We start from the raw sequence: 16,229 nt of genomic DNA, 5'->3' as shown, positions 1-16,229 counted from the left end.
CTGTCTCGACAAACCAAAAAACAAACAAATAAACAAATCAACAAAAATAGAAAGGGAAAAGGAAATAAGAGTGTTTTTTAAATATATTAACTATATTGTAAGTTGGAGATGATAGTAATGCAGTCAGCACACAGCAGTAGGCTCCCTTGGACATCTGCCTAAGGTTTCAGTTCCAGCCATTTGTTCAGTGGTAAACCATGGTTGGAAATATTTGGTGCAAATTCTAGGAAGAAATAATGTAGAAGTTGTAAATTATGCACCATTCGAGTAAAGCATAATGAAATCTCCTCTCTTTCCAATCGGGACCTGAATCATCTCCATGTCCAGTGTATCAGGGCTGTGTATGCTATCTTCAGGTTAGTCACTGGACAGGTATCTCTCGTCATTTTAACTGTCCTAGTAGCTCAGGGTTTGTGTGTGCAAGAGCTTCTTATTTTACTCAACAGTGGTCCGAAAACACAAGGTTAGTCATCCTGGCAGTTCACATATGCCAAGAAGTTGTGAAATGCTTCCTTAGAGGTGGAAATGCAACAAGATATTCGAAGACGCACTCAGAAAACCACATTCCCTTGGCTTTCATTAGTATATTCTTACATCCCTCTGTTTTTATTAGTTATTGTTAATCTCTGGTTGTGTCTAATATATTAGCAGTGTGAAGCTAACTTATCATAAGTTGTATAAAGAAGATGGATGTACAGAAAGAAATAACAGATGTGGAGTTTGGTGCCATCAGCAATTATAGGCTCCTGGTGGTGGGATAAGATTATATTCACTATGTGCTATATATATACCGCAGGAACATACCCATGAAAACCTGGCTTCACATTTGAAATGTTCGATTTATTAGCTATGTGACATTAGACATGTTCATTATAACCCAGGGATGACGTAGTCTTTTGAGGAAATGAGAGTAAAGGTGATGCCTTCGTCCTCAGTGGCTGTGAAGCCCCAATGGTCTGACTAGCTGCAAGAGATGCTACTGTCACCCTGATTGTTGTTCTTAATGTCCTTACCGGTCTATCTCTGGGCAAGAAGCAGGCCATATGTTTGGCTTTTAGAATTTTCGCATCAGCCCATGTCCATATAGGTATATCTGTATAGACACTTCACAGAGGTTAAACGTGTCACTAATGAAACTTGTGTGCAGATGGATAAACCAAGGGAAATGTCACAGGTGAATTTGTAAAGTCCCACCAAAATCTCAATCTGTTGGATTTTATGGGTAAACTATGGCCTGGATTATGAATCTCAACAGTAGAAGGTAGCCAACCTTTGTAATTTCTGACAAGATTCTATTCATTTTATGGACCCCTAGCAGAATAAGGCTATAAAAAGATGAAGTGTCTGGACAGTGGTATTTTCATACCCATATCTTCTTTCAGTATAGTGATTTGTTCTTTCCCATCTGAATGGTAAGTGTTTTGACCTTTTACAGAGATTTTTCTCTTATGTGAACAATGATTAAATCTAAATTTCAGCACAGGCTAAGCCAAAATGAGGTCTACTATTGATGCAGTAAAAATAGGAAATGGGACCGTGTTCACAAGATGAGGATTTTATTCTTAGCCCCACTATGGTCTGCTTAGAGTACAGAAGAGAATCATTTAACTTTTCACAAGAGAAAGAATAATAATGCTGATTAGATAATGCTTTATTTTTAAATAGCTAGTATAAATTCAAAGTAGAGGAAAGGAAATTCAAAAGCTATAAAAATGTATGCAAACTCCCCGGAAATGGAAAACAATTAAAAACAGAAGGCAGGTACTAGGTTACTCCGCACCGGGGATGGGGGTGTAAGATAGATGTAATTAACATGCGAGATCCCATTCGCTCTCTGCTCCGACTGTGGATGTAATTAGTGGCTTCAAATTTCTGTTGCCTTGACTTCCCACCACTGATGGACTGCAGTGGTCTGAATGAGAATGCCCCTCTAGGGTCGCATATCTGAGTACCTGTTCCCCATCTGGTAGACCTATGGGGAGGGATTAGGAAGCGTGGACTTGTGGGAGGAGGTGTGGACTTGTGGGAGGAAGTGTGGACTTGTGGGAGGAGGTGTGTCCCTGGAAGTGGGCTTTGGGGTCCAGCCTTACTCTCTGCCTCCTGTTTGTGGATCAGCTATTACTCCAGTGCACTGCCTGCCTGCCTTCACCCTCCCCGTCACGATAGCTATGGGCTCGCCCTCTTGAAACTGTAAGCCAGCCAACAATTAAATGCTGCCTTTTATAAGTTGGTTGTGGTGTCTCTTCACAGCAATGGAACAGTGACTCAAAGTGTCACCTGAATTGTAAGAGGAAGATGGCCCTTCCTCCCTTCAAGTCGCTTCTGTCAGTTATTTTATCACTGCAATTGGAACCTAAACTAGGACAAAAATATTTGTTCTTTTACACAAAGGTGATAATCATTATGTATCTGGTATTATTTTGTAAATTAAAGATATGTGTCCTTGAGATCTAAGAGATAAAAATACATTATGGAGTTTAGAAGAATCTTGCTCTTTCCACATGGCTATGTATTCCGCAAGTAAATCATGCTTTATTTAACTAGTCATCAGTGAGGCCTTAGGTGGCCTTTATATTAATTTTTGTCAACAATCTTAATGCAATAATTAATACAATTAATTCCATTGTTCCTTAGTCACTTTTCATACCTGAATACATCTACTAGGTGACTACCATAAATAAAAACTAAAAGCTAAAGGGTTGTTGTTTTTTTTCTTAATTGTGAAAGATGCTACTAAATTACCCTACATGGTACTGGAGACCTTTGGGGAAGATTAGAATTTGCTGTTGTAATTAAGTAATTGTCAAAAGCCAAGAAGAGATGTCTCAGCAGGAAAAGGGAGTCTGCCACCAAGTCTAAGAGCCCACATATCTGGCAGGACCATACGGAAGAAGGAGAGAACCGATTCCTACAAGTTGTCAGATGGTCATGGCATGTATACATCCACATACATACATACATACATAATACATACATACCACACACACAGAAAAGAAATAAAAATGCAGTCTAAAGGTAAACAAATCAAACCAACAATCAAACAGAAAAATGAGCAAAGCACTTGAATGGGATATTTAAAGTTTACACAGAAATGAGAACCAATAGCCTTGGCGTTACTTAACAAAGTCCTGGGAATACTGCATTAGATTGCTTTGTCTTAATCCCTCAGAACAGACAAACAAAACTGAATCCAGGGGGGAAAAGAGTGTCTTCTGTGCTGTCATCAACATGTGAAGACAGAATGAAATTGCTTCAGGGCTGGAAAGATGGCCCGACAGGAAAGCTCAGCCTGTACCACTCCTTTGGAGCACCTGACATGACCACCTGAGTTTGGGCCCCAGCGCCGTGTACAATGGCTCATAATGCCTGTAGCTCCAGCTTCTGGGAAGCTGACACCTCTGGCCTCCAGGGGCACCTGCACTCATGTGCCCATACCCACACACATTCACATAGATTAAAATAAAATAATTTAAAAATTCTTTAATTATTTTATTTTAAATTATTATTAATTTAATAATTTAATATTATTAATTTAATAATTAATATTTATATTAATTTAATATAATTAATTATTATACTCCTTCTCAATGCCTTAAAGGTAAAACAAACCAGAACTAACAACCACACAGCTCTTCCACATACCCAAACTCTTTTGCTGTGATGGGTCTTTCAGTGCTCAGGAAAGAAGGAAATGCAGCTTCCAGAAAAGCTGACATCCCATATGTGATCCGAGAGGACATCAGATGTGGGCGAGAAAAGTCCCGGGCCCTAACTATAATCTGCCCCTATGTTCCTGTGGAAGGAACAGAGAGCAAACGCTGCAGGAAAGTCTCCAGGAAAAACATGGAGTACAGAGGTGCTAAATATATAGATCCATTAAAAAGAGACTTGTGGTTCTTGACATAGGAAAAGAAGCAAAAATATATGGAATTTTTTAAAAAAGTTTAACATGGGTGCATTTATCCTGTGTTGCATGTGTGCAAGCATGGGAGCAAGTACACAGCATGTGTGTGAACATAGAGGGGCAGCTTCTAAGAGTCAGGTTCTCTACATTCACCATGTAGGTTCGGGGATCCACTCAGGTTATTAGGCTGAGGGGCAAGTGCCTCTACCGGATGAGCCATCTTTCCAGATTTTAAAGCCATAAAATTCCAGAATAACTAAAAAGCAATGAAATATCATAGTACACTCAAAATTAAGATTGTAAAGTAATTTTGCAGACAATAGTAGAGAAGTGTAGGTGTGCGCACGTATGCATGTGTGTGTAAACATGTGTGTGCATGTATACTCCAATGTGTTAGGGTTAAAATATTTCATCTTTGTAACATGAGGGCCGGCTTGTTGGGGTATCTGTTCCCGCCCAGTACCCCACAACCGGCAAGTCCCAGAGAAAATCAATCACACAGAGATCTCTATAAGTTATAAAGCTGATTGGCCCATTAGCTCAGGTTTCTTGTTAACTCTTATAGCTTATATTAACCCATTATTCTCATCTATGTTAGCCATATGGCTTGGTACCTTTTTCAGTGGGGCAAGTTACATGCTGCCTCTTCAGTGGTCTGCGCAGGAGTGGCGGAGGGAGCTTCTGCTTCCCGAATACTCTCAGTCTCTTTGCTCCACCCCTACTTCCTGTCTGTCTTTCCCGCCTATACTGCCTGCCTGGCCAATCAGCGTTTTATTAAAATATGATCGACAGAATACAGATAATTCTCCCACACCACATCTTCCGAAGCAGAAAATCGACAGATAGTTTGTATACAATCCACAGCTGAGAAATGGCAGACAAGCATGCACACCAGAGCTGAGGAATAGGAGGTCACTAGGTCAAGGGAATGTGGGAAACTTGAAAATGGTCACTCTTACCTGGGTCATTAAGGTGCAGTTTGGGTTCAGTTTATCTCCTGATGTATTATGCAGAACTATTTGTTTTAAAAAGTTATGTGAATGTTTTACTTTGATAGAAACTAAGTTTTATACAGAAAAAGAGAAACATACGGGGTTGGGCTGGGGACTGGAGAGATGGCTCAGTGGTTAAGAACCCTGACTGTTCTTCCAGTAGACATGGGTGCAATACCTAGCACCCACATGGCAGCTCACGACTGTCTGTAACTCCAGTTCCAGGGGACCTGACATCCTCACACAGACATACACGCAGGCAAAACACCAATGCTTATAAAATAAATAAATTATTTAAAAAGAAAGAAATAAAGGAAAGGGGATTCGGCCATAGGGAGCAAAGTACGATTTTAAGGCAGTGCTGCCGTTTTTGCATTCAGCAGCAGTATTGCTTGTCTGCATGTTTACTGAAGGAACGTTGAGCAGAGCTGGCTGTCTTTCCTATATTGTGCACATGATAAACATTATTCCTAGAAGAGCATACAATACCTGTGATTGGATCAGCATTTTTCAGAATGATACCACATAAAGACTCAAACTAAGGGGGAGACAGAAAATAAAGAGCGCACAGAAAAGTGAAAGAGACACGGGAAAATGAGCTACAAAGGAAACAACACCACCTCACTTTGGAATACTATAAGCCATCAAATGAAATCTGAAATCCATATTGTAATATATGTGTCTGTGTGCAAACACGCACATAAATGGAGTTAAGCATAGTGATTTGTGAGTATACAGATTTTTAGGTCATACCAGGAAAGAGTAAGGCTTACAGATTCAATTCTTTTATAACTTTACAAAGAAAGCTTTCATCACTATGTAAGCTATCCAGCAGGAAACTTTTCATGGTTAGTTGAGCTTGCTTTTTTTTAAGTCTTGCATCCAAAGTAAAGGATGTCTTCAGCAATAGGGTTTTATCACTTAGTAGGAGGTCCTTCTGTCTATGTGGTGCTTTCACTGGTTAATAAAGAAACTGCCTTGGCCTGTTGATAGGGCAAAACTTAGGTAGGCAAGAAGGAATGGACTGAATGCTGGGAGAAAGAAGGGCAGAGTCAGAGAGACACCGTGGATCCGCCAGAGACAGATGCTGGGAATTTTACCTGGTAAGCCACTGACACGTGGCAATACACAGATAAACAGAAATGGGTTAAATTAATATAAGAATTAGCCAATAAGAATCTAGAGCTAAAGGGCCAAGCAATGATTTAATTAATACAGTTTCTGTGTGATTATTTTGGGGCTGAGCTATACAGGCACCCAGGACGAACAAGCAGGCTCCCTACAACAGAAAATCAAGAGTAATGGCAGTAGCCTATGTTATTTTGTATGATTCTGGCTTCTGGAGGAAAAAGACATCCATGGTTCCACCCAGCACTAGACTCAAAATGAGACGGTGCTGACCTGCATGACAAGATGATCCTACTGGTGCAATAGTTGTCCTCTGAAATTACACATGTGCCATACTATGCACATTCCCAGATGTACACACACACACACATACACACACACACACAAATACATTTCATTAAAAATAAAATAACTGCTATGCTTAGTGCTCGACATATCAGGAGATTCGTGCCTTTATAACAATTCCCATAAAGAAACCATGAGACACTGACCTGAAGCAATTAAAGTGTTAGATCTTATTAATGAAATTAATGTACTCAACTAAGGGCACCATAGTCCCATTGGCGTCTACTCAGATGTTGCTGACTGTCTTGAATTAGAATAAGCATTAAGAAAGCGAATACTATTTATTCTCTCTATTCTATTTCCAAGGTGACTATGGAAAGTATTGTGATGGGCAGATTTACTTTCATTCTCTCCTTCCCTTAAGGAGTAGCCAACAATTTGGGTGCATTTGCCCTTCTTTTCCAGCTCTGGGATAAGCTAATCAAGGTAAAGTTTCCCAGCTACCATGATAGCTCTGGTAAGACCCAAAGTCAAAGTAAGCTGAAGCAGAGATCGCTTCAGAGGTAAATCAATGACCCTGAAATTGATGCTTGATGGGGGGGGGGGCAAATGCATTCATTGGGAACTCAGAGCTCTGATGGACACCAGAAAGCACACAGTGCACACCGGAAACTTACCTAAATGTAAAGCCTGCAGAGAGAAGGAAAACAGTGCTGTGCTTAGCCACCTGTTCTTCCTAACAACTGAGGAGATCATTTTAGGATGCATGGCCATCGCAGTTCTCTGCTTTGACTCCTCTGAGGTGAAACTTTCTCTCCTGTGGGTAGAAACTAATATCCTAACTGAGGTTTAGAAGCCAGTAAGCCCTGCTCCGCTGTCCTCTCTCTGACCTCATTCCTCACAACTCTCTTGTTTGTTCATTCCTGACCAGAGCTTCAGCCTCCTCTACAGTCCCTGATGTGGTTGGCATGCAAGATCCCATCTCCTTTTAGGGTTTTAGTATAAGCTGTTCTGTTCTTCTTCAGTATTTCTTGTCTCCCTAACAAATAATGCCTTCATTTCTCAGTTCTTATTCACTCTCCCTCTCCGTCATCTCAGAGGGTTACCCTAATCATGCTATCAGGATCCCATGCTGGCCTTTGTTCAACTCCCTTGTCCTCTTTACGTTTCTATCAAAAGAATTCAGATGAGACACAGAGCATAGAGTAAAAGATAGAGGTTATTTTTAGTAAAGTGGGGCATGAGAGTGGGCAATGGCCCAAGAGACCATTGCATCAACCTACATTTTTAGGGTAGGCTTTAAACGTTTTCCTTAAGTCTCCAGCACATAGCGCTTTTCTGAAACTGTTTTCCTGCCCAGGTGATTGACAGGACCTTGTGAATTAACTCTTAAGGGGAGGGACAAATGGTATGGGTTTTTTTTGTTGTTGTTCATTATCGGAAAGCATCCAGCTAGATAGCAATTTTATATTCTTTGGAGGCAATTTAGAACTTGCCATGTTCCTCAGAAAGGCCAGAGATGTTATTCAGGATCTCTTCTTTGACTAGTAATCAAAGTCCTGCACTTTCCGTTTCTGGTTTTATCAGCTGCTAATGTCGATGGACCTTTTAACCTGCTAATATCTGATTAGCTACCTAATAATCACCTGAAAATACACTGCCCTTGTAGTATTGACTTCTTAAAGTGCATGTTAATATTAGAGCATGCTATATAGTATTTTTTTTATAAATATCCATTGCTTGATTTCTGCTTCCCTCCCCTGGAATGTAAGACACCTGATGAATAGTAGATGTTTTCCTACACCTTGAGAGAGGCATGAAGGAATAATGCCTCACATATCTTCTGAACACTGAATCTGGTGGGAGCCAACGTAATTCTTTTACGCTTTATGTGTTTACATCAGAATATGTTTGTAGACATTTGAAAGTCACCTACCTATTAAAATAATGAAGAATAAGCCATCCATGACATCCAGAGAAGGTTTGAAGGAGTTAGTGATGTTTACCCTGGGGAAAACCAGAGAAGAACACAACACTTATCTTCAGACAAATACCGGGTTGCCAGATACAAAAGGGGGGATTAGGCATATTGTAGCTTTTGTTCGACAGAGCGGAGTGGATTAAAGTTATAGAAAGGCAAATTTCAGCTCAGCATAAAAACTGACTTCTAACAATGAAGCTGCCTCACACTGGAATGAACTGTCTCCCTCTTTAGTCAATTCAGCTAGCACGGTGCACAAGAAAGGAGCTGAGTGTGTCTGCCATTGAGGGCAGAAGGCACCCCTGCACTGGGCAAACCCTTGGTTGGACCTAGTGATTTTTACTCTAGAATGTGTTACGAAGCATTTCAATGTGAACTCTGTAGGTGCTCCGTAAACAAAACCTCTCTCTTCGCCGTGCCCTTCCTTGTTCCTAAACCCTCTTCGCACAAAGGGACTTCCAGTACTTGCACTCTCTGAGCAGAATCCTCTTGGCCATAGCTGATTCGATCATGAACAGGCAGCTTGTCTAGTCATAAATTACAGCCTACAGATTCAGAGAGAAAGACTCCAGTGCTCTGGCTGTAAGCATCCTAACACAGGAGTAGTGAACAGCCATTTTCTAATGTATGCTGAGAGGCAGATACTGCTTCAGAAGGAGCAAAAGCATGAAGCCAGTGTGGAGAGGTGAGAACATGGTAGAAGGGACTTGAGGGACAGAGGATACTTATGTCCTGGATTGTCACACCTGAATTCTGGGACTTTCCAAGGCCCATCTGATACTGGTACCTGGAGTCTTTTGCTTTCTTCTTCCTTTCCTGACTCACTTTCTCATCCTCCACACCCAGCATTTTTCTCGCTCCCTTTTCACCTCCTTCTGGTCTTCTATTTTTTTTTTAAAGCTAACTAATTACTTCTGCTGGGTACAGTCTAAGAGTCTTAAACCATAAACATTTTATTTTGATTTTCACCTCTCCTTATTTGTATTTAACTGACTGAATCCACAAAATCTTCCATCATTTATGTAAAAATAGTAAAACAACAGTCCTTTCTCTGCACTAATTGGAATTAGAGACTATAAATTGTAAAGTAAGTTACATAACATCTCTCAAAATGTATCATTGGCTTGCCCATCATCACCATGTACAGAAAGCAAAGTTCTACAATTACATATTTGGGGATATCATCATTGTGCCGTGCACTCTCATTTTTCCTAAGGCAGTTATTACATCCTACTCACTCTGAGGGGTGACATTTGTTCATTGTGGTTGGTCCTCCCCGTTCCCTGGCCCTTTTGTCTTTTCAGGTTTAGGTACTACTAGTAGTGATAAAAACAGGTGTTAGGGATCAGAGACTTTCTTAAATCAGCTGTGGTACTGCAAGTCTTTAACCTAAGCGCTTGGGTGGGGCTCTGGGAGCATGATTGACATTCCAAGTTCCAAGAGAGTCAGGGCTTCATAGCGAGGAGGCCCAGTCAGAAAAACAACTGGACTTCTCAATTAGTGTACAAAGTAATGGGTTTTATCGTGGCATCTTCACGTGTGCTTCCTTCGCGTCACTAGTTTACCTCCCTACTCCCTTCTCTCTGACCTCCCTAACTGCTTTCTGCTAATCCCTCTCCCCCGCCCCACAGCCCCTCTTCTGAGCTCATTCAGTCACATGGACTTTATCCCCACTCTCGCCCACAGAAGAGTTTTTCTTCTCCCCATCATCCCCTTTCTAGCTGTCTCTAAAAAAAGATTTAATATCTATTTACTTTTCTTTCTGCATGTCTGTGTCTCTGTCTGCGTCTGTGTCTGTATTTGTACAGACATGGAAATTTTTTTTTTGCATAAGTATTTGTACATACATGCAGGAGCCCATGGAGACCAGAAGAGGACATTTACTTCCCTGGATCTGAACTTACAGACAACTGTGGCTCCATTCCATCTGGTAGGGACTTGTTCCGAACAAAAAAGAAAAAAGGGAACCCAGCACAAACATGCATGTATGGCAAATTCTTATTGGTCTTAATAACAAAAAAAAAATATCCAGAGTCAGATATCAGGGTGAAAGATCAGGGAAATGAAGGATCCAGCCGCTAGAGAGACTTTTTACCTCTTCCGAATCCTCAGACCCAAAGGGGGCAAGACCCTGTCTCCATGAATCCTCAGACTGAAACCCCAGACTAAATAATCTGAGCTCCTGTATCTTCCTTCCTCATATTCCTCTCTCCACCCAGCCATATCACTCCTGTCTCCACCTCCCTAGTGCTGGGATTAAAGGCTTGTGATTCCCAAGTACTTTAATCCTAGAACTAAAGCTATCAGTAATCACCGACTGGCTCTGTTTCTCTTTTAGACTGGACCAATCTCCTGGCCTTGAACTCACAGAGATCTGTCTGCCTCTGTCTCCTGAGTGCTGGGATTAAAGGTGTGTGCTACCACTGCCTGGCCTCTATGGCTAACTAATGGTTTAGCTCTACATTCTGATCTTCAGACAAGCTTTATTTGTTAGATGACAAATGAAATATCCCTGCGCATATATGCATTCCTTCTTCTCCCTTTGTGATCCTGGGTGTGATGTGATCAGCTCCTCCATGCTGTGCTCATACGAGCCCCTACTCTGGCAGACAGTAACACAGAATAGTGAGCTGAAACAAACCCTTTCTCCACTAAGTAGCCTCTGGCAGGCTGTGTTGTCATAACAACAATACACGAACCTCTTCCCTCTGGTGATATTTTTGTTTGCTCCCTGTGCTAAGTATCTGGTTTAATGTAATAATACTTACTGCTACTGGGGTTATTTCTACCCTTGAAAGGAAGTTTGTGCCGACGCCTATAACTTAAAGATTTTTTTTTACCTAGCAATTTTTTTCCTCTGGCAATTTCAACATTGCTGTTCTGATATTAATGTCTTTGAATCACTTTGAATTGATTTTTGTGCACATTGAGAAACGTGCATCTGTGTGTATATCCAATTTCCCCAAAACTACTTTGTCAAACAGGCTGACTTGTTTCCAATGTGTGTTCTTGACACCTTGGTCACAAAATAGATGGCTGTAGCTGTGTGGGTTTATTTCCTCTCTTCTATTCCATTGGTCTTCTGTGTTTGTTCCAAAAGTATGCTGTCCTTGTCACTACAACTCTGGAGTATAGTCCGATATTATGATAGCCCTAGTATTGCTCTTTTTGCTTAGCCCTGTTTTGGATATTTGGAGTCCTGTGTGTTTGCACACAAATTTTTATCGCTTTTTCCTAATTCTGTGAAGAATTAATTGGAATGTGTGTATGAGGGGTTGCATTTAATTTGTGCACATCTTTCAATAACATAGCCATTTCCATGGTATTAATCTGTCCAACCCCTGAGCTTGGGAGACCTTGTGGTTTTTCTAGTATCTTCTACAATTTATTTTTTCAGTGTCTTCAAATTGTCTTTATAGAGTTCTTTCACCCTGCACGTTAGGCTTATTCTAAGGTAGTTTTTAAAAGCTACTGTTAATGGAGTGCTTTTTTCTGCTTTCTTACCGAGTTCAATATTGATATGTAGCAGAGTTATTGATTTTTATACATTGGTTTTGTAGACATTATAAGAATTTAGAGTTTTATAGTGGAGCTATTAGGACCTTTCAGGTATAGAATTATGTCATCTACCACAGGGATATTTTCCTGTCCTTATTTGTATTCCTTTAATTTATTTATCTTTTCTTAGAGATAAGACATTGGGCATTCTGCCAACTAGGAGTGAAGAGAGGAGGCTGCAACATGAGGGGCCGGCTTGTTGGGTTTTCCGACCCGCCCAGTACCCCACAGCCGGCAAATCCCAAAGAGAAAATCAATCACACAGAGATCTCTTTAAGTTATAAAGCTGATTGGCCTATTAGGTCAGGCTACTTATTAGTTCTTATGACTTATCTTAACCCATTATTCTAACCTATGTTAGCCATACGGCTCCGTACCTTTTTTCTCAGCTGGGCAAGTTACATGCTGCCTCTTCGGTGATCTGGGCAGAAGTGGCAGAGGAGGCTTCCTCCTCCCTAGCCTTATCCTTTTCTCATTGCCCCGCCTCTACTTCCTGTCTGGTTGACCTGCCTATACTTCCTGCCTGGCCAATCAGCGTTTTATTAAAATACATGGTTGACAGAATACCGATAATTCTCCCGCACCAGGAGGCATCCAAATATTATTCTAAATTTGAAAGAAATGCTCTCAGTTTTCCTGCGTTTAGTATAGTGCTGTCTATTACACGGTTGTTGTATTTAGCCATTATTCTGTTGAGGTTTGTTCTTTCTAACCCTAATTTCTTTAGTGTATGTGTCATGATGGGATGTTGAGCTCTGTCAAATGCCCTTCTGAGTCTATCGAAGTGACTACATAATTTCTGTCCTTCATCCTATTTACATGATGTATCACGTTTATCGATTTGTGTATGCCGAAGCAAACTTGCGTCCTTGGGATTACACCCACAAGGTCATGTTGCATGATCTTCTGTGTTCTTGACTTCAGTTGCAAGAATTTTGTTGAGAACATTCTCATTTGTGTTCACTAGGGGAATTGGCACGTTGTTTGCTTTTTTGTTGTGTCTACGTCAGCTTTGTTAGCTGACTATTGCTAGCTTTGCAGAACGAGTTTGTAAAGGTTCCATCCCTCTCTATTTGTTAGAAGAACAACAAATACTTTCTGAGGAAGTATTGGTATTACTCCTTCAAAATTTGATTTTTCCTTAAAAGTTTGCTAGAATTCAGTAGTGCATCCATCCATCCTGCAGATTGTCTTTACAGAGACTTTTAATCACTTGAGATTGCTGGCTATCTCAAGTTGTGTTGCGGCTGTTTTCTTGAGTTAACTTCTGTAGACCTCATGGAGTTAGAATGGAAAGTGGTGTTGCCCTCAGGAAGTGGAGCCTCACTGGAAGAAGGGGGCCACTGCCCCCAGGCTTTGAAGCTTTATAGCTGAGTTCCACCTACTGACTCTTCTTTGAGTGTGGGTGTGGTGTGGCTAGCCAGCTTCCTGCTCCGGCCTCCAAGCTTTCTCTACCTGCTGCTATGCCTTCCCATCCATGCTCAGCATAGCCTTAGGAACTGCGAGTCAAAATAAACCCTTTCCTCTTAAGTTGCTTAGGTTAGGATATTTTCTCACAACTAGAAGAGAGGAGCTAAAACATATTTCAACACTCAAACCATGATGCCCATTTTTTTTTTTAAAAAAAAGTTAAAATCAAATTACCTTTAAAATTCCACAACATTCAGATTTTATAATAATTCAAGATTTCTGAGGCAGAACTAGACTTGAGTAAAATTTAATTTTTGCCACATTGCTTACAGTTAGTACAATTTATTTCTAAACAGGGTGTTCAGAACAGTACAGGACAGAAACTGTTTCTAAGTACTTTCAACAACTTCAAGTACTTCACAAGTAGGAAATTTAAATACAATTGATTTACTAATTATGATTAATTTATGAATAATTATTTTCTATCCATTAAATCATTCCCCTAAGGATTTGTATTCACTAATATGTTGTTTGTTAGCTGTAAGAGTTTAAGTTACTTAAGACTTAACTGATGAAGCTGAAATTATGAACTACTTTCTGCCTTTTATTTTTATCAAATGCACTAGGGCATTTTTCTTTTTCCTTTTCAATGATGGCTGGAGTTTGGATCCAGAGTATCTCTGAGAGGTTGGAAGCTTGGTCTCCTGGGTGCAGCGCTTGGGAGGTGGTTGAAGTAGGGCCTCATGCAAGGTCGTTAAGTCATTGGGCGTGCCCTTCACGGGCTAGGAAGAATGGGGTCCTTTCTTCCTTCTCTCCTCTCTAGCTATCACGAGCTAAACATGTCTGTATCACCACATGTCTCTTACATGTTTTGTCTTTCCATTTCCCCAAAGCTACCAAACCAAGCAATCATGCATCAAAGTAAGCATTTCTTCCACCTAATTTGTTTATTTTGGGTACTTTTCAGAGTAGCAGAAATTTGAATCACATTGTAGTTTCCTTAACCTGCTTAGTTAATCCACTCCTTCATCACCCAATGCTACCACGTGTGCTGATAATCCATCCAAAGATACAAGTGATAAGTCTTGAAGTTATAATTGTTCACAAAAGCACAGCTTCTCTCTGTAACCTCTGATAGGTTCCCAGATCCCCCAAACTCTAAACCATGCCCAACACATTTTTCCTTCAGTCAGAGTTTAGAACTGTTTCTTTAAAAAAGAAAAATATGATGACCCTGCTTTGTGACATCCTGAGCACACATTTAGCTTCATCCCAGGTTAGTCCAGTCTAGTTATGATAGTGACAGACTTGATGAGCCTTCTCCAGACAATGTCCTGGGCCACCAACATCGACCTGACAGCCAGCATATGCCTGTGAGGGCCAATGCCTGGATCTGTGAGCAAAGGGTCGTTATGAGTGTGGCTTTCTCGGCTAGTCCAGTGCCAACAGTTTATAGTGGCTCAGGATGCATGAATTGTTCTGCTCGTACAGCCTCTCTCAGAAAGTGCTCATACGTTCTCACAGTGCTCTGCTGTTTGGAAATGTCATGGCCGTGTTATATGAAAATGACAGTACTGTGCTGTGCTTCAAGTTGTTTACTTAGAAGCAATAAAAGGTCAGGGATCCAGTCACTTTCTCTTCAGCGGCTCTTAGAAAAGGTAGCGGATGCCCTTGAGAAAGATGACTCGAAATGGTGTCTATCAAGTAAGCATCCTTGGGGGTATAAGGCCTATGTAAGGAGGTCAGGAGACACAGAGCGGAATCTTTGAATTGTGTCAACCCGAAGCTGCAGGGGGCAGGGCATCACCCTAATTTTGAGGTACACTTTATGTGAAGCATCCCTGCCTGGGCCTAAGGGCTCTTTTCTATCTGATCAATGCTGGCTACAGTTCGTGAGTCTGTCTCCTGCATCCTTACAGTTGGTCCTGATGTGCAAGTTCAGTTCAGTTCCTTGTCTATTTACACAAATAAAGCAATATTCTCTAGGTATTTGTGGGGCTGTCGTGTGTGTGTGTGTGTGTGTGTGTGTGTGCGTGCACACACACACGTGCAGGTGCCTGTACTCGCATACACACCCAAAGAGACCAGAGAAGGAGGATCTTAGGTGTTCTAATCTGTCACTCTTTCTCTTTTCCTTTGTGGATAGGACATTGATCCTGGAGCTTGCTGATTTTTCAGCAAGGCTGGCTGGCTGGAATCCTGGTGGTCTTTTTTTTCCCTTTCAAAAATCATTTCATTGCTATTTATTTCATAATAGCATGAGGTATTTCAAAGGCCACATGTTTTGTAGAAATTGAGCACACAACTTTGCACTCACTCATTTGTACACATCACACATGAACAAATACACTAACAGAAAGACATAGACTTGGAGAAAAAAGAATATACATATATATGTATATATATATATAATTTCTTTTAAAAGTTTCTCAATTAAAAAAAGTGATAAAGTCACACCAAAAACTTTCACTCTTCATTTTCATATGTAAACATAAATATCAAATTTAGTTATGTGTCAACATCATACTAAAGTACACCACAGACAGTATACATAGCAGAGATTGACATATCTGTACACAAAACATGCTCCTCAAACATTGAGGTGTTACTACAATACTAAGTTGTAAACTTCCAGTGTATTACTGATCTCTTGGTGGGCGAGTCTACAGCAATTACAGAAATGTTCCTCCAGGGACATCAAATGAGGATTCCCTTTCTGTGGCATCTATTGGGGTGTAATTACTCCTGTAAAAAGGAGAAGTGACTCTGGGAACTTGGAGTAAACATGACTTCAATCACCTTCCAAGGTTCTCAACTGTCCTGAATCTTCATGGTCATCATTGCGGTTGGAGGAAAAAAAGAAGTCACTTAGCATCCTGCTCCTAGACTTCCAAGGCCCCACTAGAACTCCATGACTTGCCCCTATCCAGCTCCAGACTCCACAAGGGACCAATATGAAGGTATACCAACA

Source organism: Myodes glareolus, chromosome 17 (assembly GCF_982192425.1).
Source record: "Myodes glareolus chromosome 17, mMyoGla1.1, whole genome shotgun sequence".
In the NCBI taxonomy this organism is placed as follows: Eukaryota; Metazoa; Chordata; class Mammalia; order Rodentia; family Cricetidae; genus Myodes; species Myodes glareolus.
Note: the sequence above shows the minus strand (reverse complement) of the source record.